Raw genomic sequence first — 24425 nt, 5'->3', positions numbered from 1 at the left:
TCCACAATGTCATTATCAAATCTTTCCTTGAAAAAAAATACATCCAAAGAGTAAATATATGTATTTCTTATTGTGGGAAACTTATAAGGCAGTGGAGATAGTACAACTTCACTTGAAAAACACAGTCACATTGCACAATTTTCACTAGAGATTAACAATTGATTGCAAGACTTCTTTTATGTGAATGTAGTTCTTTAAGAATGTGCTAGTGTAGGGGTATCATGCAAGATTATCATTCGTGCGACCTTGGTTTGAGACCCGGCTAGTGCATAATGAGTCTTTTGAATCCTATGAAATGTTTCAAATTAATATATATTGAATCTCACTAAAAACACTGCAATATTGCATTTCTCAGAGATTAGCATCCAAGATGTCTCTATTCACCAAATTCTTAAAAAGCATAGAAGTAACACTTCCTCTCCACAGGTAAAAAAAAAGTGCTACGGACACAAACACTAAAGACCCAAAGCTGCTATTGTAAAGGCAATTACATTTCCGAATTAACTACATTTGTTCCAAAAACTCTTTAGCACAATCTTCCTTGAACTAAAAATACATCCATGGAGCAAAGATATGTATTTCTTATCTTGGGAAATCTATACAACAGTGCAAATAGTACAATTTCACTTGAAAATCATAGCCAAATTGAACATTTTTGACTAAAGATCATCAATTGATTGTTAGTCATTTGTTGTGTGAATTATAGGTAGCTAAAAAGTGCTAGTAGTGTAGGGGTATCATGCCAGATTCCCATTCTTGCGACCTGGGTTCGAGTCCCAGCTAGCGCATAAAAGTGTGTCTTTTGAATTCTATAAAATCTGTTAAATTAATATATAATTAATCTGTATAAAAAACATAGCTTTATTGCTTTTCTCAGAGATAGTCCTTGAAGATGTCTCAATTCACAAGATTCTTAAAAAGCATAGAGGTAACATTTTCTCTCCACAGGTAAAAAAATGTACCAGTGATACAAACACTAAAGAGTTAAAGCTTTAATTGTGAAGTCAATTATATTTCTTAATTTTTTACATCTGCTCCACAATGTCATTATCAAATCTTTCCTTGAAAAAAAATACATCCAAAGAGTAAATATATGTATTTCTTATTGTGGGAAACTTATAAGGCAGTGGAGATAGTACAACTTCTCTTGAAAAACACAGTCACATTGCACAATTTTCACTAGAGATTAACAATTGATTGCAAGACATCTTTTATGTGAATGTAGTTCTTTAAGAATGTGCTAGTGTAGGGGTATCATGCAAGATTATCATTCGTGCGACCTTGGTTTGAGACCTGGCTAGTGCATAATGTGTCTTTTGAATCCTATGAAATGTTTCAAATTAATATATATTGAATCTCACTAAAAACACTGCAATATTGCATTTCTCAGAGATTAGCATCCAAGATGTCTCTATTCACCAAATTCTTAAAAAGCATAGAAGTAACACTTCCTCTCCACAGGTAAAAAAATTGTGCTACTGGCACAAACACTAAAGTCCCAAAGCTGCTATTGTAAAGGCAATAACATTTCCGAATTATTTATATTTGCTCCACAAACTCTTTAGCACAATCTTCCTTGAACTAAAAATACATCCATGGAGAAAATGTATGTACTTCTTATCTTGGGAAATCTATACTACAGTGCAAATAGTACAATTTCACTTGAAAATCATAGCCAAATTGCACATTTTTGACTAAAGATTATCAATTGATTGTTAGTCATTTGTTGTGTGAATTAAAGGTTTCTAAAGAGCGCTAGTAGTGTAGGGGTATCATGCAAGATTCCCATTCTTGCGACCCGGGTTCGAGTCCCGGCTAGCGCATAAAAATGTGTTTTTTGAATCCTATGACATTTTTCAAATTAATATATATTGAATCTCACTAAAAACATTACAATATTGCATTTCTCAAAGATGAGCCTCAAAGATGTCTCTATTCACCAAATTCTTAAAAAGCATAATAGTAACATTTCCTCTCCACAGGTAAAAAAAATGTGCTACTGACACAAACACTAAAGTCCCAAAGCTGCTATTGTAAAGGCAATAACATTTCCGAATTATTTATATTTGCTCCACTAACTCTTTAGCACAATCTTCCTTGAACTAAAAATACATCCATGGAGAAAATGTATGTACTTCTTATCTTGGGAAATCCATACAACAGTGCAAATAGTACAATTTCACTTGAAAATCATAGCCAAATTGCACATTTTTGACTAAAGATTATCAATTGATTGTTAGTCATTTGTTATGTGAATTAAAAGTTTCTAAAGAGTGCTAGTAGTGTAGGGGTATCATGCAAGATTCCCATTCTTGGGACCCGGTTAGAGTCCCGGCTAGCGCATGAAAATTTGTTTTTTGAATCCTATGACATTTTTCAAATTAATATATATTGAATCTGACTAAAAACATTACAATATTGCATTTCTCAAAGATGAGCCTCCAAGATGTCTCTATTCACCAAATTCTTAAAAAGCATAATAGTAACATTTCCTCTCCACAGGTAAAAAAAAAGTGCTACGGACACAAACACTAAAGACCCAAAGCTGCTATTGTAAAGGCAATTACATTTCCAAATTAACTACATTTGTTCCAAAAACTCTTTAGCACAATCTTCCTTGAACTAAAAATACATCCATGGAGCAAAGATATGTATTTCTTATCTTGGGAAATCTATACAACAGTGCAAATAGTACAATTTCACTTGAAAATCATAGCCAAATTGAACATTTTTGACTAAAGATCATCAATTGATTGTTAGTCATTTGTTGTGTGAATTATAGGTAGCTAAAAAGCGCTAGTAGTGTAGGGGTATCATGCCAGATTCCCATTCTTGCGACCTGGGTTCGAGTCCCAGCTAGCGCATAAAAGTGTGTCTTTTGAATTCTATAAAATCTGTTAAATTAATATATAATTAATCTGTATAAAAAACATAGCTTTATTGCTTTTCTCAGAGATAGTCCTTGAAGATGTCTCAATTCACAAAATTCTTAAAAAGCATAGAGGTAACATTTTCTCTACACAGGTAGAAAAAATGTACCAGTGATACAGACACTAAAGAGTTAAAGCTTTAATTGTGAAGTCAATTATATTTCTTAATTTTTTACATCTGCTCCACAATGTCATTATCAAATCTTTCCTTGAAAAAAAATGCATCCAAAGATTAAATATATGTATTTCTTATTGTGGGAAACTTATAAGGCAGTGGAGATAGTACAACTTCACTTGAAAAACACAGTCACATTGCACAATTTTCACTAGAGATTAACAATTGATTGTAAGACTTCTTTTATGTGAATGTAGTTCTTTAAGAATGTGCTAGTGTAGGGGTATCATGCAAGATTATCATTCGTGCGACCTTGGTTTGAGACCTGGCTAGTGCATAATGTGTCTTTTGAATCCTATGAAATGTTTCAAATTAATATATATTGAATCTCACTAAAAACACTGCAATATTGCATTTCTCAGAGATTAGCATCCAAGATGTCTCTATTCACCAAATTCTTAAAAAGCATAGAAGTAACACTTCCTCTCCACAGGTAAAAAAATTGTGCTACTGACACAAACACTAAAGTCCCAAAGCTGCTATTGTAAAGGCAATTACATTTCCGAATTATTTATATTTGCTCCAAAAACTCTTTAGCACAATCTTCCTTGAACTAAAAATACATCCATGGAGCAAATGTATGTACTTCTTATCTTGGGAAATCTATACTACAGTGTAAATAGAACAATTTCACTTGAAAATCATAGCCAAATTGAACATTTTTGACTAAAGATTATCAATTGATTGTTAGTCATTTGTTGTGTGAATTAAAGGTTTCTAAAGAGCGCTAGTAGTGTAGGGGTATCATGCAAGATTCCCATTCTTGCGACCCGGGTTAGAGTCTCGGCTAGCGCATGAAAATGTGTTTTTTGAATCCTAGGACATTTTTCAAATTAATATATATTGAATCTCATTAAAAACATTACAATATTGCATTTCTCAAAGATGAGCCTCAAAGATGTCTCTATTCACCAAATTCTTAAAAAGCATAATAGTAACATTTCCTCTCCACAGGTAAAAAAAATGTGCTACTGACACAAACACTAAAAACCCAAAGCTGCTATTGTAAAGGCAATTACATTTCCGAATTATTTATGTTTGTTCCACAAACTCTTTAGCACAATCTTCCTTGAAGTATATATACATCCATGGAGCAAAGATATGTATTTCTTATCTTGGGAAATCTATACAACAGTGCAAATAGTACAATTTCACTTGAAAATCATAGCCAAATTGAACATTTTTGACTAAAGATCATCAATTGATTGTTAGTCATTTGTTGTGTGAATTATAGGTAGCTAAAAAGCGCTAGTAGTGTAGGGGTATCATGCAAGATTCCCATTCTTGCGACCCGGCTTCGAGTCCCGGTTAGCGCATGAAAATGTGTTTTTTGAATCCTATGACATTTTTCAAATTAATATATATTGAATCTCACTAAAAACATGACAATATTGCATTTATCAAAGATGAGTCTCCAAGATGTCTCTATTCACCAAATTCTTAAAAAGCATTATAGTAACATTTCCTCTCCACAGGTAAAAAAAAAGTGCTACGGACACAAACACTAAAGACCCAAAGCTGCTATTGTAAAGGCAATTACATTTCCGAATTAACTACATTTGTTCCAAAAACTCTTTAGCACAATCTTCCTTGAACTAAAAATACATCCATGGAGCAAAGATATGTATTTCTTATCTTGGGAAATCTATACAACAGTGCAAATAGTACAATTTCACTTGAAAATCATAGCCAAATTGAACATTTTTGACTAAAGATCATCAATTGATTGTTAGTCATTTGTTGTGTGAATTATAGGTAGCTAAAAAGCGCTATTAAAGTAGGGGTAACATGCAAGATTCCCATTCTTGCGACCTGGGTTCGAGTCCCAGCTAGCACATAAAAGTGTGTCTTTTGAATTCTATAAAATCTGTTAAATTAATATATAATTAATCTGTATAAAAAACATAGCTTTATTGCTTTTCTCAGAGATAGTCCTTGAAGATGTCTCAATTCACAAAATTCTTAAAAAGCATAGAGGTAACATTTTCTCTCCTCAGGTAAAAAAAAATGTACCAGTGATACAAACACTAAAGAGTTAAAGCTTTAATTGTGAAGTCAATTATATTTCTTAATTTTTTAAATCTGTTCCACAATGTCATTATCAAATCTTTCCTTGAAAAAAAATACATACAAAGAGTAAATATATGTATTTCTTATTGTGGGAAACTTATAAGGCAGTGGAGATAGTACAACTTCACTTGAAAAACACAGTCACATTGCACAATTTTCACTAGAGATTAACAATTGATTGCAAGACTTCTTTTATGTGAATGTAGTTCTTTAAGAATGTGCTAGTGTAGGGGTATCATGCAAGATTATCATTCGTGCGACCTTGGTTTGAGACCCGGCTAGTGCATAATGAGTCTTTTGAATCCTATGAAATGTTTCAAATTAATATATATTGAATCTCACTAAAAACACTGCAATATTGCATTTCTCAGAGATTAGCATCCAAGATGTCTCTATTCACCAAATTCTTAAAAAGCATAGAAGTAACACTTCCTCTCCACAGGTAAAAAAATTGTGCTACTGACACAAACACTAAAGTCCCAAAGCTGCTATTGTAAAGGCAATTACATTTCCGAATTATTTATATTTGCTCCAAAAACTCTTTAGCACAATCTTCCTTGAACTAAAAATACATCCATGGAGCAAATGTATGTACTTCTTATCTTGGGAAATCTATACTACAGTGCAAATAGAACAATTTCACTTGAAAATCATAGCCAAATTGAACATTTTTGACTAAAGATTATCAATTGATTGTTAGTCATTTGTTGTGTGAATTAAAGGTTTCTAAAGAGCGCTAGTAGTGTAGGGGTATCATGCAAGATTCCCATTTTTGCGACCCGGGTTCGAGTCCCGGCTAGCGCATGAAAATGTGTTTTTTGAATCCTAGGACATTTTTCAAATTAATATATATTGAATCTCATTAAAAACATTACAATATTGCATTTCTCAAAGATGAGCCTCAAAGATGTCTCTATTCACCAAATTCTTAAAAAGCATAATCGTAACATTTCCTCTCCACAGGTAAAAAAAATGTGCTACTGACACAAACACTAAAAACCCAAAGCTGCTATTGTAAAGGCAATTACATTTCCGAATTATTTATGTTTGTTCCACAAACTCTTTAGCACAATCTTCCTTGAACTAAAAATACATCCATGGAGCAAAGATATGTATTTCTTATCTTGGGAAATCTATACAACAATGCAAATAGTACAATTTCACTTGAAAATCATAGCCAAATTGAACATTTTTGACTAAAGATCATCAATTGATTGTTAGTCATTTGTTGTGTGAATTATAGGTAGCTAAAAAGCGCTAGTAGTGTAGGGGTATCATGCAAGATTCCCATTCTTGCGACCTGGGTTCGAGTCCCAGCTAGCACATAAAAGTGTGTCTTTTGAATTCTATAAAATCTGTTAAATTAATATATAATTAATCTGTATAAAAAACATAGCTTTATTGCTTTTCTCAGAGATAGTCCTTGAAGATGTCTCAATTCACAAAATTCTTAAAAAGCATAGAGGTAACATTTTCTCTCCACAGGTAAAAAAAATGTACCAGTGATACAAACACTAAAGAGTTAAAGCTTTAATTGTGAAGTCAATTATATTTCTTAATTTTTTACATCTGCTCCACAATGTCATTATCAAATCTTTCCTTGAAAAAAAATACATCCAAAGAGTAAATATATGTATTTCTTATTGTGGGAAACTTATAAGGCAGTGGAGATAGTTCAGCTTCACTTGAAAAACACAGTCACATTGCACAATTTTCACTAGAGATTAACAATTGATTGCAAGACTTATTTTATGTGAATGTAGTTCTTTAAGAATGTGCTAGTGTAGGGGTATCATGCAAGATTATCATTCCTGTGACCTTGGTTTGAGACCCGGCTAGTGCATAATGTGTCTTTTGAATCCTATGAAATGTTTCAAATTAATATATATTGAATCTCACTAAAAACACTGCAATATTGCATTTCTCAGAGATTAGCATCCAAGATGTCTCTATTCACCAAATTCTTAAAAAGCATAGAAGTAACACTTCCTCTCCACAGGTAAAAAAATGGTGCTACTGACACAAACACTACAGTCCCAAAGCTGCTATTGTAAAGGCAATTACATATCCGAATTATTTATATTTGCTCCAAAAACTCTTTAGCATAATCTTCCTTTAACTAAAAATACATCCATGGAGCAAATGTATGTACTTCTTATCTTGGGAAATCTATACTACAGTGCAAATAGAACAATTTCACTTGAAAATCATAGCCAATTTGAACATTTTTGACTAAAGATTATCAATTGATTGTTAGTCATTTGTTGTGTGAATTAAAGGTTTCTAAAGAGCGCTAGTAGTGTAGGGGTATCATGCAAGATTCCCATTTTTGCGACCCGGGTTCGAGTCCCGGCTAGCGCATAAAAATGTGTTTTTTGAATCCTATGACATTTTTCAAATTAATATATATTGAATCTCACTAAAAACATTACAATATTGCATTTCTCAAAGATGAGCCTCTAAGATGTCTCTATTCTCCAAATTCTTGAAAAGCATAATAGTAACATTTCCTCTCCACAGGTAAAAAAAAGTGCTACGGACACAAACACTAAAGACCCAAAGTTTCTATTGTAAAGGCAATTACATTTCCGAATTAACTACATTTGTTCCAAAAACTCTTTAGCACAATCTTCCTTGAACTAAAAATACATCCATGGAGCAAAGATATGTATTTCTTATCTTGGGAAATCTATACAACAGTGCAAATAGTACAATTTCACTTGAAAATCATAGCCAAATTGAACATTTTTGACTAAAGATCATCAATTGATTGTTAGTCATTTGTTGTGTGAATTATAGGTAGCTAAAAAGCGCTAGTAGTGTAGGGGTATCATGCAAGATTCCCATTCTTGCGACCTGGGTTCAAGTCCCAGCTAGCGCATAAAAGTGTGTCTTTTGTATTCTATAAAATCTGTTAAATTAATATATAATTAATCTGTATAAAAAACATAGCTTTATTGCTTTTCTCAGAGATAGTCCTTGAAGATGTCTCAATTCACAAAATTCTTAAAAAGCATAGAGGTAACATTTTCTCTCCACAGGTAAAAAAAATGTACCAGTGATACAAACACTAAAGAGTTAAAGCTTTAATTGTGAAGTCAGTTATATTTCTTAATTTTTTACATCTGCTCCACAATGTCATTATCAAATCTTTCCTTGAAAAAAAATGCATCCAAAGATTAAATATATGTATTTCTTATTGTGGAAAACTTATAAGGCAGTGGAGATAGTACAACTTCACTTGAAAAACACAGTCACATTGCACAATTTTCACTAGAGATTAACAATTGATTGTAAGACTTCTTTTATGTGAATGTAGTTCTTTAAGAATGTGCTAGTGTAGGGGTATCATGCAAGATTATCATTCGTGCGACCTTGGTTTGAGACCTGGCTAGTGCATAATGTGTCTTTTGAATCCTATGAAATGTTTCAAATTAATATATATTGAATCTCACTAAAAACACTGCAATATTGCATTTCTCAGAGATTAGCATCCAAGATGTCTCTATTCACCAAATTCTTAAAAAGCATAGAAGTAACACTTCCTCTCCACAGGTAAAAAAATTGTGCTACTGACACAAACACTAAAGTCCCAAAGCTGCTATTGTAAAGGCAATTACATTTCCGAATTATTTATATTTGCTCCAAAAACTCTTTAGCACAATCTTCCTTGAACTAAAAATACATCCATGGAGCAAATGTATGTACTTCTTATCTTGGGAAATCTATACTACAGTGCAAATAGAACAATTTCACTTGAAAATCATAGCCAAATTGAACATTTTTGACTAAAGATTATCAATTGATTGTTAGTCATTTGTTGTGTGAATTAAAGGTTTCTAAAGAGCGCTAGTAGTGTAGGGGTATCATGCAAGATTCCCATTCTTGCGACCCGGGTTCGAGTCCCGGTTAGCGCATGAAAATGTGTTTTTTGAATCCTATGAAATTTTTCAAATTAATATATATTGAATCTCACTAAAAACATTACAATATTGCATTTATCAAAGATGAGTCTCCAAGATGTCTCTATTCACCAAATTCTTAAAAAGCATAATAGTAACATTTCCTCTCCACAGGTAAAAAAAAAGTGCTACGGACACAAACACTAAAGACCCAAAGCTGCTATTGTAAAGGCAATTACATTTCCGAATTAACTACATTTGTTCCACAAACTCTTTAGCACAAACTTCCTTGAACTAAACATACATCCATGGAGCAAAGATATGTATTTCTTATCTTGGGAAATCTATACAACAGTGCAAATAGTACAATTTCACTTGAAAATCATAGCCAAATTGAAAATTTTTGACTAAAGATCATCAATTGATTGTTAGTCATTTGTTGTGTGAATTATAGGTAGCTAAAAAGTGCTAGTAAAGTAGGGGTAACATGCAAGATTCCCATTCTTGCAACCTGGGTTCGAGTCCCAGCTAGCACATAAAAGTGTGTCTTTTGAATTCTATAAAATCTGTTAAATTAATATATAATTAATCTGTATAAAAAACATAGCTTTATTGCTTTTCTCAGAGATAGTCCTTGAAGATGTCTCAATTCACAAAATTCTTAAAAAGCATAGAGGTAACATTTTCTCTCCACAGGTAAAAAAAAATGTACCAGTGATACAAACACTAAAGAGTTAAAGCTTTAATTGTGAAGTCAATTATATTTCTTAATTTTTTAAATCTGCTCCACAATGTCATTATCAAATCTTTCCATAAAAAAAAATACATCCAAAGAGTAAATATATGTATTTCTTATTGTGGGAAACTTATAAGGCAGTGGAGATAGTACAACTTCACTTGAAAAACACAGTCACATTGCACAATTTTCACTAGAGATTAACAATTGATTGCAAGACTTCTTTTATGTGAATGTAGTTCTTTAAGAATGTGCTAGTGTAGGGGTATCATGCAAGATTATCATTCGTGCGACCTTGGTTTGAGACCCGGCTAGTGCATAAAGTGTCTTTTGAATCCTATGAAATGTTTCAAATTAATATATATTGAATCTCACTAAAAACACTGCAATATTGCATTTCTCAGAGATTAGCATCCAAGTTGTCTCTATTCACCATATTCTTAAAAAGCATAGAAGTAACACTTCCTCTCCACAGGCAAAAAAAATTGTGCTACTGGCACAAACACTAAAGTCCCAAAGCTGCTATTGTAAAGGCAATAACATTTCCGAATTATTTATATTTGCTCCACTAACTCTTTAGCACAATCTTCCTTGAACTAAAAATACATCCATGGAGAAAATGTATGTACTTCTTATCTTGGGAAATCTATACAACAGTGCAAATAGTACAATTTCACTTGAAAATCATAGCCAAATTGCACATTTTTGACTAAAGATTATCAATTGATTGTTAGTCATTTGTTGTGTGAATTAAAGGTTTCTAAAGAGCGCTAGTAGTGTAGGGGTATCATGCAAGATTCCCATTCTTGCGACCTGGGTTCGAGTCCCGGCTAGCGCATGAAAATGTGTTTTTTTGGATCCTAGGACATTTTTCAAATTAATATAAATTGAATCTCATTAAAAACATTACAATATTGCATTTCTCAAAGATGAGCCTCAAAGATGTCTCTATTCACCAAATTCTTAAAAAGCATAATAGTAACATTTCCTCTCCACAGGTGAAAAAAATGTGCTACTGACACAAACACTAAAAACCCAAAGCTGCTATTGTAAAGGCAATTACATTTCCGAATTATTTATGTTTGTTCCACAAACTCTTTAGCACAATCTTCCTTGAACTAAAAATACATCCATGGAGCAAAGATATGTATTTCTTATCTTGGGAAATCTATACAACAATGCAAATAGTACAATTTCACTTGAAAATCATAGCCAAATTGAAAATTTTTGACTAAAGATCATCAATTGATTGTTAGTCATTTGTTGTGTGAATTATAGGTAGCTAAAAAGTGCTAGTAAAGTAGGGGTAACATGCAAGATTCCCATTCTTGCGACCTCGGTTCGAGTCCCAGCTAGCACATAAAAGTGTGTCTTTTGAATTCTATAAAATCTGTTAAATTCATATATAATTAATCTGTATAAAAAACATAGCTTTATTGCTTTTCTCAGAGATAGTCCTTGAAGATGTCTCAATTCACAAAATTCTTAAAAAGCATAGAGGTAACATTTTCTCTCCACAGGTAAAAAAAAATGTACCAGTGATACAAACACTAAAGAGTTAAAGCTTTAATTGTGAAGTCAATTATATTTCTTAATTTTTTAAATCTGCTCCACAATGTCATTATCAAATCTTTCCATAAAAAAAAATACATCCAAAGAGTAAATATATGTATTTCTTATTGTGGGAAACTTAAAAGGCAGTGGAGATAGTACAACTTCACTTGAAAAACACAGTCACATTGCACAATTTTCACTAGAGATTAACAATTGATTGCAAGACTTCTTTTATGTGAATGTAGTTCTTTAAGAATGTGCTAGTGTAGGGGTATCATGCAAGATTATCATTCGTGCGACCTTGGTTTGAGACCCGGCTAGTGCATAAAGTGTCTTTTGAATCCTATGAAATGTTTCAAATTAATATATATTGAATCTCACTACAAACACTGCAATATTGCATTTCTCAGAGATTAGCATCCAAGATGTCTCTATTCACCAAATTCTTAAAAAGCATAGAAGTAACACTTCCTCTCCACAGGCAAAAAAAAATTGTGCTACTGGCACAAACACTAAAGTCCCAAAGCTGCTATTGTAAAGGCAATAACATTTCCGAATTATTTATATTTGCTCCACTAACTCTTTAGCACAATCTTCCTTGAACTAAAAATACATCCATGGAGAAAATGTATGTACTTCTTATCTTGGGAAATCTATACAACAGTGCAAATAGTACAATTTCACTTGAAAATCATAGCCAAATTGCACATTTTTGACTAAAGATTATCAATTGATTGTTAGTCATTTGTTGTGTGAATTAAAGGTTTCTAAAGAGCGCTAGTAGTGTAGGGGTATCATGCAAGATTCCCATTCTTGTGACCCGGGTTCGAGTCCCGGCTAGCGCATGAAAATGTGTTTTTTTGAATCCTAGGACATTTTTCAAATTAATATATATTGAATCTCATTAAAAACATTACAATATAGCATTTCTCAAAGATGAGCCTCAAAGATGTCTCTATTCACCAAATTCTTAAAAAGCATAATAGTAACATTTCCTCTCCACAGGTAAAAAAAATGTGCTACTGACACAAACACTAAAAACCCAAAGCTGCTATTGTAAAGGCAATTACATTTCCGAATTATTTATGTTTGTTCCACAAACTCTTTAGCACAATCTTCCTTGAACTAAAAATACATCCATGGAGCAAAGATATGTATTTCTTATCTTGGGAAATCTATACAACAATGCAAATAGTACAATTTCACTTGAAAATCATAGCCAAATTGAACATTTTTGACTAAAGATCATCAATTGATTGTTAGTCATTTGTTGTGTGAATTATAGGTAGCTAAAAAGCGCTAGTAGTGTAGGGGTATCATGCAAGATTCCCATTCTTGCGACCTGGGTTCGAGTCCCAGCTAGCACATAAAAGTGTGTCTTTTGAATTCTATAAAATCTGTTAAATTAATATATAATTAATCTGTATAAAAAACATAGCTTTATTGCTTTTCTCAGAGATAGTCCTTGAAGATGTCTCAATTCACAAAATTCTTAAAAAGCATAGAGGTAACATTTTCTCTCCACAGGTAAAAAAATGTACCAGTGATACAAACACTAAAGAGTTAAAGCTTTATTTGTGAAGTCAATTATATTTCTTAATTTTTTACATCTGCTCCACAATGTCATTATCAAATCTTTCCTTGAAAAAAAATACATCCAAAGAGTAAATATATGTATTTCTTATTGTGGGAAACTTATAAGGCAGTGGAGATAGTTCAGCTTCACTTGAAAAACACAGTCACATTGCACAATTTTCACTAGAGATTAACAATTGATTGCAAGACTTCTTTTATGTGAATGTAGTTCTTTAAGAATGTGCTAGTGTAGGGGTATCATGCAAGATTATCATTCGTGCGACCTTGGTTTGAGACCCGGCTAGTGCATAATGTGTCTTTTGAATCCTATGAAATGTTTCAAATTAATATATATTGAATCTCACTAAAAACACTGCAATATTGCATTTCTCAGAGATTAGCATCCAAGATGTCTCTTTTCACCAAATTCTTAAAAAGCATAGAAGTAACACTTCCTCTCCACAGGCAAAAAAAATTGTGCTACTGGCACAAACACTAAAGTCCCAAAGCTGCTATTGTAAAGGCAATAACATTTCCGAATTATTTATATTTGCTCCACTAACTCTTTAGCACAATCTTCCTTGAACTAAAAATACATCCATGGAGAAAATGTATGTACTTCTTATCTTGGAAAATCTATACAACAGTGCAAATAGTACAATTTCACTTGAAAATCATAGCCAAATTGCACATTTTTGACTAAAGATTATCAATTGATTGTTAGTCATTTGTTGTGTGAATTAAAGGTTTCTAAAGAGTGCTAGTAGTGTAGGGGTATCATGCAAGATTCCCATTCTTGCGACCCGGGTTCGAGTCCCGGCTAGCGCATGAAAATGTGTTTTTTTGAATCCTAGGACATTTTTCAAATTAATATATATTGAATCTCATTAAAAACATTACAATATTGCATTTCTCAAAGATGAGCCTCAAAGATGTCTCTATTCACCAAATTCTTAAAAAGCATAATAGTAACATTTCCTCTCCACAGGTAAAAAAAATGTGCTACTGACACAAACACTAAAAACCCAAAGCTGCTATTGTAAAGGCAATTACATTTCCGAATTATTTATGTTTGTTCCACAAACTCTTTAGCACAATCTTCCTTGAACTAAAAATACATCCATGGAGCAAAGATATGTATTTCTTATCTTGGGAAATCTATACAACAATGCAAATAGTACAATTTCACTTGAAAATCATAGCCAAATTGAACATTTTTGACTAAAGATCATCAATTGATTGTTAGTCATTTGTTGTGTGAATTATAGGTAGCTAAAAAGCGCTAGTAGTGTAGGGGTATCATGCAAGATTCCCATTCTTGCGACCTGGGTTCGAGTCCCACCTAGCACATGAAAATGTGTTTTTTTGAATCCTAGGACATTTTTCAAATTAATATATATTGAATCTCATTAAAAACATTACAATATTGCATTTCTCAAAGATGAGCCTCAAAGATGTCTCTATTCACCAAATTCTTAAAAAGCATAATAGTAACATTTCCTCTCCACAGGTAAAAAAAGTGCTACTGACACAAACACTAAAAACCCAAAGCTGCTATTGTAAAGGCAATTACATTTCCGAATTATTTATGTTTGTTCCACAAACTCTTTAGCACAATCTTCCTTGAACTAAAAATACATCCATGGAGCAAAGATATGTATTTCTTATCTTGGGAAATCTATACAACAATGCAAATAGTACAATTTCACTTGAAAATCATAGCCAAATTGAACATTTTTGACTAAAGATCATCAATTGATTGTTAGTCATTTGTTGTGTGAATTATAGGTAGCTAAAAAGCGCTCGTAGTGTAGGGGTATCATGCAAGATTCCCATTCTTGCGACCTGGGTTCGAGTCCCACCTAGCACATAAAAGTGTGTCTTTTGAATTCTATAAAATCTGTTAAATTAATATATAATTAATCTGTATAAAAAACATAGCTTTATTGCTTTTCTCAGAGATAGTCCTTGAAGATGTCTCAATTCACAAAATTCTTAAAAAGCATAGAGGTAACATTTTCTCTCCACAGGTAAAAAAAATGTACCAGTGATACAAACACTAAAGAGTTAAAGCTTTAATTGTGAAGTCAATTATATTTCTTAATTTTTTACATCTGCTCCACAATGTCATTATCAAATCTTTCCTTGAAAAAAAATACATCCAAAGAGTAAATATATGTATTTCTTATTGTGGGAAACTTATAAGGCAGTGGAGATAGTTCAGCTTCACTTGAAAAACACAGTCACATTGCACAATTTTCACTAGAGATTAACAATTGATTGCAAGACTTCTTTTATGTGAATGTAGTTCTTTAAGAATATACTAGTGTAGGGGTATCATGCAAGATTATCATTCTTGCGACCTTGGTTTGAGACCCGGCTAGTGCATAATGTGTCTTTTGAATCCTATGAAATGTTTCAAATTAATATATATTGAATCTCACTAAAAACACTGCAATATTGCATTTCTCAGAGATTAGCATCCAAGATGTCTCTATTCACCAAATTCTTAAAAAGCATAGAAGTAACACTTCCTCTCCACAGGTAAAAAAATTGTGCTACTGACACAAACACTACAGTCCCAAAGCTGCTATTGTAAAGGCAATTACATTTCCGAATTATTTATATTTGCTCCAAAAACTCTTTAGCATAATCTTCCTTTAACTAAAAATACATCCATGGAGCAAATGTATGTACTTCTTATCTTGGGAAATCTATACTACAGTGCAAATAGAACAATTTCACTTGAAAATCATAGCCAAATTGAACATTTTTGACTAAAGATTATCAATTGATTGTTAGTCATTTGTTGTGTGAATTAAAGGTTTCTAAAGAGCGCTAGTAGTGTAGGGGTATCATGCAAGATTCCCATTCTTGCGACCCGGGTTCGAGTCCCGGCTAGCGCATAAAAATGTGTTTTTTGAATCCTATGACATTTTTCAAATTAATATATATTGAATCTCACTAAAAACATTACAATATTGCATTTCTCAAAGATGAGCCTCTAAGATGTCTCTATTCTCCAAATTCTTGAAAACCATAATAGTAACATTTCCTCTCCACAGGTAAAAAAAAAAGTGCTACGGACACAAACACTAAAGACCCAAAGCTTCTATTGTAAAGGCAATTACATTTCCGAATTAACTACATTTGTTCCACAAACTCTTTAGCACAATCTTCCTTGAAGTAAAAATACATCCATGGAGCAAAGATATGTATTTCTTATCTTGGGAAATCTATACAACAGTGCAAATAGTACAATTTCACTTGAAAATCATAGCCAAATTGAACATTTTTGACTAAAGATCATCAATTGATTGTTAGTCATTTGTTGTGTGAATTATAGGTAGCTAAAAAGCGCTAGTAGTGTAGGGGTATCATGCAAGATTCCCATTCTTGCGACCTGGGTTCGAGTCCCAGCTAGCACATAAAAGTGTGTCTTTTGAATTCTATAAAATCTGTTAAATTAATATATAATTAATATGTATAAAAAACATAGCTTTATTGCTTTTCTCAGAGATAGTCCTTGAAGATGTCTCAATTCACAAAATTCTTAAAAAGCATAGAGGTAACATTTTCTCTCCACAGGTAAAAAAATGTACCAGTGATACAAACACTAAAGAGTTAAAGCTTTAATTGTGAAGTCAATTATATTTCTTAATTTTTTACATCTGCTCCACAATGTCATTATCAAATCTTTCCTTGAAAAAAAATACATCCAAAGAGTAAATATATGTATTTCTTATTGTGGGAAACTTATAAGGCAGTGGAGATAGTACAACTTCTCTTGAAAAACACAGTCACATTGCACAATTTTCACTAGAGATTAACAATTGATTGCAAGACATCTTTTATGTGAATGTAGTTCTTTAAGAATGTGCTAGTGTAGGGGTATCATGCAAGATTATCATTCGTGCGACCTTGGTTTGAGACCTGGCTAGTGCATAAAGTGTCTTTTGAATCCTATGAAATGTTTCAAATTAATATATATTGAATCTCACTAAAAACACTGCAATATTGCATTTCTCAGAGATTAGCATCCAAGATGTCTCTATTCACCAAATTCTTAAAAAGCATAGAAGTAACACTTCCTCTCCACAGGTAAAAAAATTGTGCTACTGGCACAAACACTAAAGTCCCAAAGCTGCTATTGTAAAGGCAATAACATTTCCGAATTATTTATATTTGCTCCACAAACTCTTTAGCACAATCTTCCTTGAACTAAAAATACATCCATGGAGAAAATGTATGTACTTCTTATCTTGGGAAATCTATACTACAGTGCAAATAGTACAATTTCACTTGAAAATCATAGCCAAATTGCACATTTTTGACTAAAGATTATCAACTGATTGTTAGTCATTTGTTATGTGAATTAAAAGTTTCAGAAGAGCGCTAGTAGTGTAGGGGTATCATGCAAGATTCCCATTCTTGTGACCCGGGTTAGAGTCCCGGCTAGTGCATGAAAATGTGTTTTTTGAATCCTATGACATTTTTCAAAATAATATATATTTAATCTCACTAAAAACATTACAATATTGCATTTCTCAAAGATGAGCCTCCAAGATGTCTCTATTCACCAAATTCTTAAAAAGCATAATAGTAACATTTCCTCTCCACAGGTAAAAAAAATGTGCTACTGACACAAACACTAAAGACCCAATGCTGCTATTGTAAAGGCAATTACATTTCCGAATTATTTATATTTGTTCCACAAACTCTTTAGCACAATCTTCCTTGAACTAAAAATACATCCATGGAGCAAAGATATGTATTTCTTATCTTGGGAAATCTATACAACAGTGCAAATAGTACAATTTCACTTGAAAATCATAGCCAAATTGAACATTTTTGACTAAAGATCATCAATTGATTGTTAGTCATTTGTTGTGTGAATTATAGGTAGCTAAAAAGCGCTAGTAGTGTAGGGGTATCATGCAAGATTCCCATTCTTGCGACCTGGGTTCGAGTCCCAGCTAGCGCATAAAAGTGTGTCTTTTGAATTCTATCAAATCTGTTAAATTAATATATAATTAATCTGTATAAAAAACATAGCTTTATTGCTTTTCTCAGAGATAGTCCTTGAAGATGTCTCAATTCACAAAATTCTTAAAAAGCATAGAGGTAACATTTTCTCTCCACAGGTAAAAAAAATGTACCAGTGATACAAACACTAAAGAGTTAAAGCTTTATTTGTAAAGTCAATTATATTTCTTAATTTTTTACATCTGCTCCACAATGTCATTATCAAATCTTTCCTTGAAAAAAAATACATCCAAAGAGTAAATATATGTATTTCTTATTGTGGGAAACTTATAAGGCAGTGGAGATAGTTCAGCTTCACTTGAAAAACACAGTCACATTGCACAATTTTCACTAGAGATTAACAATTGATTGCAAGACTTCTTTTATGTGAATGTAGTTCTTTAAGAATGTGCTAGTGTAGGGGTATCATGCAAGATTATCATTCGTGCGACCTTGGTTTGAGACCCGGCTAGTGCATAATGTGTCTTTTGAATCCTATGAAATGTTTCAAATTAATATATATTGAATCTCACTAAAAACACTGCAATATTGCATTTCTCAGAGATTAGCATCCAAGATGTCTCTATTCACCAAATTCTTAAAAAGCATAGAAGTAACACTTCCTCTCCACAGGTAAAAAAATTGTGCTACTGACACAAACACTACAGTCCCAAAGCTGCTATTGTAAAGGCAATTACATTTCCGAATTATTTATATTTGCTCCAAAAACTCTTTAGCATAATCTTCCTTTAACTAAAAATACATCCATGGAGCAAATGTATGTACTTCTTATCTTGGGAAATCTATACTACAGTGCAAATAGAACAATTTCACTTGAAAATCATAGCCAAATTGAACATTTTTGACTAAAGATTATCAATTGATTGTTAGTCATTTGTTGTGTGAATTAAAGGTTTCTAAAGAGCGCTAGTAGTGTAGGGGTATCATGCAAGATTCCCATTCTTGCGACCCGGGTTCGAGTCCCGGCTAGCGCATAAAAATGTGTTTTTTGAATCCTATGACATTTTTCAAATTAATATATATTGAATCTCACTAAAAACATTACAATATTGCATTTCTCAAAGATGAGCCTCTAAGATGTCTCTATTCTCCAAATTCTTGAAAAGCATAATAGTAACATTTCCTCTCCACAGGTAAAAAAAAAAGTGCTACGGACACAAACACTAAAGACCCAAAGCTTCAATTGTAAAGGCAATTACATTTCCGAATTAACTACATTTGTTCCACAAACTCTTTAGCACAATCTTCCTTGAAGTAAAAATACATCCATGGAGCAAAGATATGTATTTCTTATCTTGGGAAATCTATACAACAGTGCAAATAGTACAATTTCACTTGAAAATCATAGCCAAATTGAACATTTTTGACTAAAGATCATCAATTGATTGTTAGTCATTTGTTGTGTGAATTATAGGTAGCTAAAAAGCGCTAGTAGTGTAGGGGTATCATGCAAGATTCCCATTCTTGCGACCTGGGTTCGAGTCCCAGCTAGCACATAAAAGTGTGTCTTTTGAATTCTATAAAATCTGTTAAATTAATATATAATTAATATGTATAAAAAACATAGCTTTATTGCTTTTCTCAGAGATAGTCCTTGAAGATGTCTCAATTCACAAAATTCTTAAAAAGCATAGAGGTAACATTTTCTCTCCACAGGTAAAAAAATGTACCAGTGATACAAACACTAAAGAGTTAAAGCTTTAATTGTGAAGTCAATTATATTTCTTAATTTTTTACATCTGCTCCACAATGTCATTATCAAATCTTTCCTTGAAAAAAAATACATCCAAAGAGTAAATATATGTATTTCTTATTGTGGGAAACTTATAAGGCAGTGGAGATAGTTCAGCTTCACTTGAAAAACACAGTCACATTGCACAATTTTCACTAGAGATTAACAATTGATTGCAAGACTTCTTTTATGTGAATGTAGTTCTTTAAGAATATACTAGTGTAGGGGTATCATGCAAGATTATCATTCGTGCGACCTTGGTTTGAGACCCGGCTAGTGCATAATGTGTCTTTTGAATCCTATGAAATGTTTCAAATTAATATATATTGAATCTCACTAAAAACACTGCAATATTGCATTTCTCAGAGATTAGCATCCAAGATGTCTCTATTCACCAAATTCTTAAAAAGCATAGAAGTAACACTTCCTCTCCACAGGTAAAAAAATTGTGCTACTGACACAAACACTACAGTCCCAAAGCTGCTATTGTAAAGGCAATTACATTTCCGAATTATTTATATTTGCTCCAAAAACTCTTTAGCATAATCTTCCTTTAACTAAAAATACATCCATGGAGCAAATGTATGTACTTCTTATCTTGGGAAATCTATACTACAGTGCAAATAGAACAATTTCACTTGAAAATCATAGCCAAATTGCACATTTTTGACTAAAGATTATCAATTGATTGTTAGTCATTTGTTGTGTGAATTAAAGGTTTCTAAAGAGTGCTAGTAGTGTAGGGGTATCATGCAAGATTCCCATTCTTGCGACCCGGGTTCGAGTCCCGGCTAGCGCATGAAAATGTGTTTTTTTGAATCCTAGGACATTTTTCAAATTAATATATATTGAATCTCATTAAAAACATTACAATATTGCATTTCTCAAAGATGAGCCTCAAAGATGTCTCTATTCACCAAATTCTTAAAAAGCATAATAGTAACATTTCCTCTCCACAGGTAAAAAAAATGTGCTACTGACACAAACACTAAAAACCCAAAGCTGCTATTGTAAAGGCAATTACATTTCCGAATTATTTATGTTTGTTCCACAAACTCTTTAGCACAATCTTCCTTGAACTAAAAATACATCCATGGAGCAAAGATATGTATTTCTTATCTTGGGAAATCTATACAACAATGCAAATAGTACAATTTCACTTGAAAATCATAGCCAAATTGAACATTTTTGACTAAAGATCATCAATTGATTGTTAGTCATTTGTTGTGTGAATTATAGGTAGCTAAAAAGCGCTAGTAGTGTAGGGGTATCATGCAAGATTCCCATTCTTGCGACCTGGGTTCGAGTCCCAGCTAGCACATAAAAGTGTGTCTTTTGAATTCTATAAAATCTGTTAAATTAATATATAATTAATATGTATAAAAAACATAGCTTTATTGCTTTTCTCAGAGATAGTCCTTGAAGATGTCTCAATTCACAAAATTCTTAAAAAGCATAGAGGTAACATTTTCTCTCCACAGGTAAAAAAATGTACCAGTGATACAAACACTAAAGAGTTAAAGCTTTAATTGTGAAGTCAATTATATTTCTTAATTTTTTACATCTGCTCCACAATGTCATTATCAAATCTTTCCTTGAAAAAAAATACATCCAAAGAGTAAATATATGTATTTCTTATTGTGGGAAACTTATAAGGCAGTGGAGATAGTACAACTTCTCTTGAAAAACACAGTCACATTGCACAATTTTCACTAGAGATTAACAATTGATTGCAAGACATCTTTTATGTGAATGTAGTTCTTTAAGAATGTGCTAGTGTAGGGGTATCATGCAAGATTATCATTCGTGCGACCTTGGTTTGAGACCTGGCTAGTGCATAAAGTGTCTTTTGAATCCTATGAAATGTTTCAAATTAATATATATTGAATCTCACTAAAAACACTGCAATATTGCATTTCTCAGAGATTAGCATCCAAGATGTCTCTATTCACCAAATTCTTAAAAAGCATAGAAGTAACACTTCCTCTCCACAGGTAAAAAAATTGTGCTACTGGCACAAACACTAAAGTCCCAAAGCTGCTATTGTAAAGGCAATAACATTTCCGAATTATTTATATTTGCTCCACAAACTCTTTAGCACAATCTTCCTTGAACTAAAAATACATCCATGGAGAAAATGTATGTACTTCTTATCTTGGGAAATCTATACTACAGTGCAAATAGTACAATTTCACTTGAAAATCATAGCCAAATTGCACATTTTTGACTAAAGATTATCAACTGATTGTTAGTCATTTGTTATGTGAATTAAAAGTTTCAGAAGAGCGCTAGTAGTGTAGGGGTATCATGCAAGATTCCCATTCTTGTGACCCGGGTTAGAGTCCCGGCTAGTGCATGAAAATGTGTTTTTTGAATCCTATGACATTTTTCAAAATAATATATATTTAATCTCACTAAAAACATTACAATATTGCATTTCTCAAAGATGAGCCTCCAAGATGTCTCTATTCACCAAATTCTTAAAAAGCATAATAGTAACATTTCCTCTCCACAGGTAAAAAAAATGTGCTACTGACACAAACACTAAAGACCCAATGCTGCTATTGTAAAGGCAATTACATTTCCGAATTATTTATATTTGTTCCACAAACTCTTTAGCACAATCTTCCTTGAACTAAAAATACATCCATGGAGCAAAGATATGTATTTCTTATCTTGGGAAATCTATACAACAGTGCAAATAGTACAATTTCACTTGAAAATCATAGCCAAATTGAACATTTTTGACTAAAGATCATCAATTGATTGTTAGTCATTTGTTGTGTGAATTATAGGTAGCTAAAAAGCGCTAGTAGTGTAGGGGTATCATGCAAGATTCCCATTCTTGCGACCTGGGTTCGAGTCCCAGCTAGCGCATAAAAGTGTGTCTTTTGAATTCTATAAAATCTGTTAAATTAATATATAATTAATCTGTATAAAAAACATAGCTTTATTGCTTTTCTCAGAGATAGTCCTTGAAGATGTCTCAATTCACAAAATTCTTAAAAAGCATAGAGGTAACATTTTCTCTCCACAGGTAAAAAAAATGTACCAGTGATACAAACACTAAAGAGTTAAAGCTTTATTTGTAAAGTCAATTATATTTCTTAATTTTTTACATCTGCTCCACAATGTCATTATCAAATCTTTCCTTGAAAAAAAATACATCCAAAGAGTAAATATATGTATTTCTTATTGTGGGAAACTTATAAGGCAGTGGAGATAGTTCAGCTTCACTTGAAAAACACAGTCACATTGCACAATTTTCACTAGAGATTAACAATTGATTGCAAGACTTCTTTTATGTGAATGTAGTTCTTTAAGAATGTGCTAGTGTAGGGGTATCATGCAAGATTATCATTCGTGCGACCTTGGTTTGAGACCCGGCTAGTGCATAATGTGTCTTTTGAATCCTATGAAATGTTTCAAATTAATATATATTGAATCTCACTAAAAACACTGCAATATTGCATTTCTCAGAGATTAGCATCCAAGATGTCTCTATTCACCAAATTCTTAAAAAGCATAGAAGTAACACTTCCTCTCCACAGGTAAAAAAATTGTGCTACTGACACAAACACTACAGTCCCAAAGCTGCTATTGTAAAGGCAATTACATTTCCGAATTATTTATATTTGCTCCAAAAACTCTTTAGCATAATCTTCCTTTAACTAAAAATACATCCATGGAGCAAATGTATGTACTTCTTATCTTGGGAAATCTATACTACAGTGCAAATAGAACAATTTCACTTGAAAATCATAGCCAAATTGAACATTTTTGACTAAAGATTATCAATTGATTGTTAGTCATTTGTTGTGTGAATTAAAGGTTTCTAAAGAGCGCTAGTAGTGTAGGGGTATCATGCAAGATTCCCATTCTTGCGACCCGGGTTCGAGTCCCGGCTAGCGCATAAAAATGTGTTTTTTGAATCCTATGACATTTTTCAAATTAATATATATTGAATCTCACTAAAAACATTACAATATTGCATTTCTCAAAGATGAGCCTCTAAGATGTCTCTATTCTCCAAATTCTTGAAAAGCATAATAGTAACATTTCCTCTCCACAGGTAAAAAAAAAAGTGCTACGGACACAAACACTAAAGACCCAAAGCTTCAATTGTAAAGGCAATTACATTTCCGAATTAACTACATTTGTTCCACAAACTCTTTAGCACAATCTTCCTTGAAGTAAAAATACATCCATGGAGCAAAGATATGTATTTCTTATCTTGGGAAATCTATACAACAGTGCAAATAGTACAATTTCACTTGAAAATCATAGCCAAATTGAACATTTTTGACTAAAGATCATCAATTGATTGTTAGTCATTTGTTGTGTGAATTATAGGTAGCTAAAAAGCGCTAGTAGTGTAGGGGTATCATGCAAGATTCCCATTCTTGCGACCTGGGTTCGAGTCCCAGCTAGCACATAAAAGTGTGTCTTTTGAATTCTATAAAATCTGTTAAATTAATATATAATTAATATGTATAAAAAACATAGCTTTATTGCTTTTCTCAGAGATAGTCCTTGAAGATGTCTCAATTCACAAAATTCTTAAAAAGCATAGAGGTAACATTTTCTCTCCACAGGTAAAAAAATGTACCAGTGATACAAACACTAAAGAGTTAAAGCTTTAATTGTGAAGTCAATTATATTTCTTAATTTTTTACATCTGCTCCACAATGTCATTATCAAATCT

At 32.4% G+C, this 24425-nt stretch overlaps 24 non-coding genes across 24 annotated transcripts; all 24 read left to right on the top strand.

Moving 5' to 3' along the window:
• The first annotated feature begins 717 nt into the window (after positions 1-717).
• Positions 718-788, top strand: TRNAG-CCC (transfer RNA glycine (anticodon CCC)). The gene has a single exon. It is a non-coding gene; the product is annotated as a tRNA-Gly (tRNA).
• Positions 789-1752: 964 nt separating this feature from the next.
• Positions 1753-1823, top strand: TRNAG-CCC (transfer RNA glycine (anticodon CCC)). Its single transcript has one exon. It is a non-coding gene; the product is annotated as a tRNA-Gly (tRNA).
• Positions 1824-2793: 970 nt separating this feature from the next.
• Positions 2794-2864, top strand: TRNAG-CCC (transfer RNA glycine (anticodon CCC)). The gene has a single exon. It is a non-coding gene; the product is annotated as a tRNA-Gly (tRNA).
• Positions 2865-5908: 3044 nt separating this feature from the next.
• Positions 5909-5979, top strand: TRNAG-CCC (transfer RNA glycine (anticodon CCC)). Its single transcript has one exon. It is a non-coding gene; the product is annotated as a tRNA-Gly (tRNA).
• Positions 5980-6429: 450 nt separating this feature from the next.
• Positions 6430-6500, top strand: TRNAG-CCC (transfer RNA glycine (anticodon CCC)). Its single transcript has one exon. It is a non-coding gene; the product is annotated as a tRNA-Gly (tRNA).
• Positions 6501-7465: 965 nt separating this feature from the next.
• TRNAG-CCC (transfer RNA glycine (anticodon CCC)) lies at positions 7466-7536 on the top strand. Its single transcript has one exon. It is a non-coding gene; the product is annotated as a tRNA-Gly (tRNA).
• Positions 7537-7985: 449 nt separating this feature from the next.
• On the top strand, positions 7986-8056 carry TRNAG-CCC (transfer RNA glycine (anticodon CCC)). The gene has a single exon. It is a non-coding gene; the product is annotated as a tRNA-Gly (tRNA).
• A 965-nt stretch (positions 8057-9021) lies between these two features.
• Positions 9022-9092, top strand: TRNAG-CCC (transfer RNA glycine (anticodon CCC)). Its single transcript has one exon. It is a non-coding gene; the product is annotated as a tRNA-Gly (tRNA).
• Positions 9093-10580: 1488 nt separating this feature from the next.
• TRNAG-CCC (transfer RNA glycine (anticodon CCC)) lies at positions 10581-10651 on the top strand. Its single transcript has one exon. It is a non-coding gene; the product is annotated as a tRNA-Gly (tRNA).
• Positions 10652-12141: 1490 nt separating this feature from the next.
• Positions 12142-12212, top strand: TRNAG-CCC (transfer RNA glycine (anticodon CCC)). The gene has a single exon. It is a non-coding gene; the product is annotated as a tRNA-Gly (tRNA).
• A 451-nt stretch (positions 12213-12663) lies between these two features.
• On the top strand, positions 12664-12734 carry TRNAG-CCC (transfer RNA glycine (anticodon CCC)). Its single transcript has one exon. It is a non-coding gene; the product is annotated as a tRNA-Gly (tRNA).
• Positions 12735-13699: 965 nt separating this feature from the next.
• On the top strand, positions 13700-13770 carry TRNAG-CCC (transfer RNA glycine (anticodon CCC)). Its single transcript has one exon. It is a non-coding gene; the product is annotated as a tRNA-Gly (tRNA).
• A 2007-nt stretch (positions 13771-15777) lies between these two features.
• TRNAG-CCC (transfer RNA glycine (anticodon CCC)) lies at positions 15778-15848 on the top strand. Its single transcript has one exon. It is a non-coding gene; the product is annotated as a tRNA-Gly (tRNA).
• A 451-nt stretch (positions 15849-16299) lies between these two features.
• Positions 16300-16370, top strand: TRNAG-CCC (transfer RNA glycine (anticodon CCC)). The gene has a single exon. It is a non-coding gene; the product is annotated as a tRNA-Gly (tRNA).
• A 964-nt stretch (positions 16371-17334) lies between these two features.
• TRNAG-CCC (transfer RNA glycine (anticodon CCC)) lies at positions 17335-17405 on the top strand. Its single transcript has one exon. It is a non-coding gene; the product is annotated as a tRNA-Gly (tRNA).
• Positions 17406-17855: 450 nt separating this feature from the next.
• On the top strand, positions 17856-17926 carry TRNAG-CCC (transfer RNA glycine (anticodon CCC)). Its single transcript has one exon. It is a non-coding gene; the product is annotated as a tRNA-Gly (tRNA).
• A 965-nt stretch (positions 17927-18891) lies between these two features.
• TRNAG-CCC (transfer RNA glycine (anticodon CCC)) lies at positions 18892-18962 on the top strand. The gene has a single exon. It is a non-coding gene; the product is annotated as a tRNA-Gly (tRNA).
• Positions 18963-19413: 451 nt separating this feature from the next.
• On the top strand, positions 19414-19484 carry TRNAG-CCC (transfer RNA glycine (anticodon CCC)). Its single transcript has one exon. It is a non-coding gene; the product is annotated as a tRNA-Gly (tRNA).
• A 964-nt stretch (positions 19485-20448) lies between these two features.
• Positions 20449-20519, top strand: TRNAG-CCC (transfer RNA glycine (anticodon CCC)). The gene has a single exon. It is a non-coding gene; the product is annotated as a tRNA-Gly (tRNA).
• Positions 20520-20970: 451 nt separating this feature from the next.
• Positions 20971-21041, top strand: TRNAG-CCC (transfer RNA glycine (anticodon CCC)). The gene has a single exon. It is a non-coding gene; the product is annotated as a tRNA-Gly (tRNA).
• A 964-nt stretch (positions 21042-22005) lies between these two features.
• Positions 22006-22076, top strand: TRNAG-CCC (transfer RNA glycine (anticodon CCC)). The gene has a single exon. It is a non-coding gene; the product is annotated as a tRNA-Gly (tRNA).
• Positions 22077-22526: 450 nt separating this feature from the next.
• Positions 22527-22597, top strand: TRNAG-CCC (transfer RNA glycine (anticodon CCC)). The gene has a single exon. It is a non-coding gene; the product is annotated as a tRNA-Gly (tRNA).
• Positions 22598-23562: 965 nt separating this feature from the next.
• Positions 23563-23633, top strand: TRNAG-CCC (transfer RNA glycine (anticodon CCC)). The gene has a single exon. It is a non-coding gene; the product is annotated as a tRNA-Gly (tRNA).
• Positions 23634-24084: 451 nt separating this feature from the next.
• On the top strand, positions 24085-24155 carry TRNAG-CCC (transfer RNA glycine (anticodon CCC)). Its single transcript has one exon. It is a non-coding gene; the product is annotated as a tRNA-Gly (tRNA).
• The last annotated feature ends 270 nt before the right edge of the window (positions 24156-24425 follow it).

The sequence above is a fragment of the Taudactylus pleione genome, unplaced genomic scaffold (assembly GCF_031769625.1).
Source record: "Taudactylus pleione unplaced genomic scaffold, aTauple2 ptg000497l, whole genome shotgun sequence".
NCBI lineage: Eukaryota > Metazoa > Chordata > Amphibia > Anura > Myobatrachidae > Taudactylus > Taudactylus pleione.
Note: the sequence above shows the minus strand (reverse complement) of the source record. Positions and strands in the feature narration are given on the sequence as shown.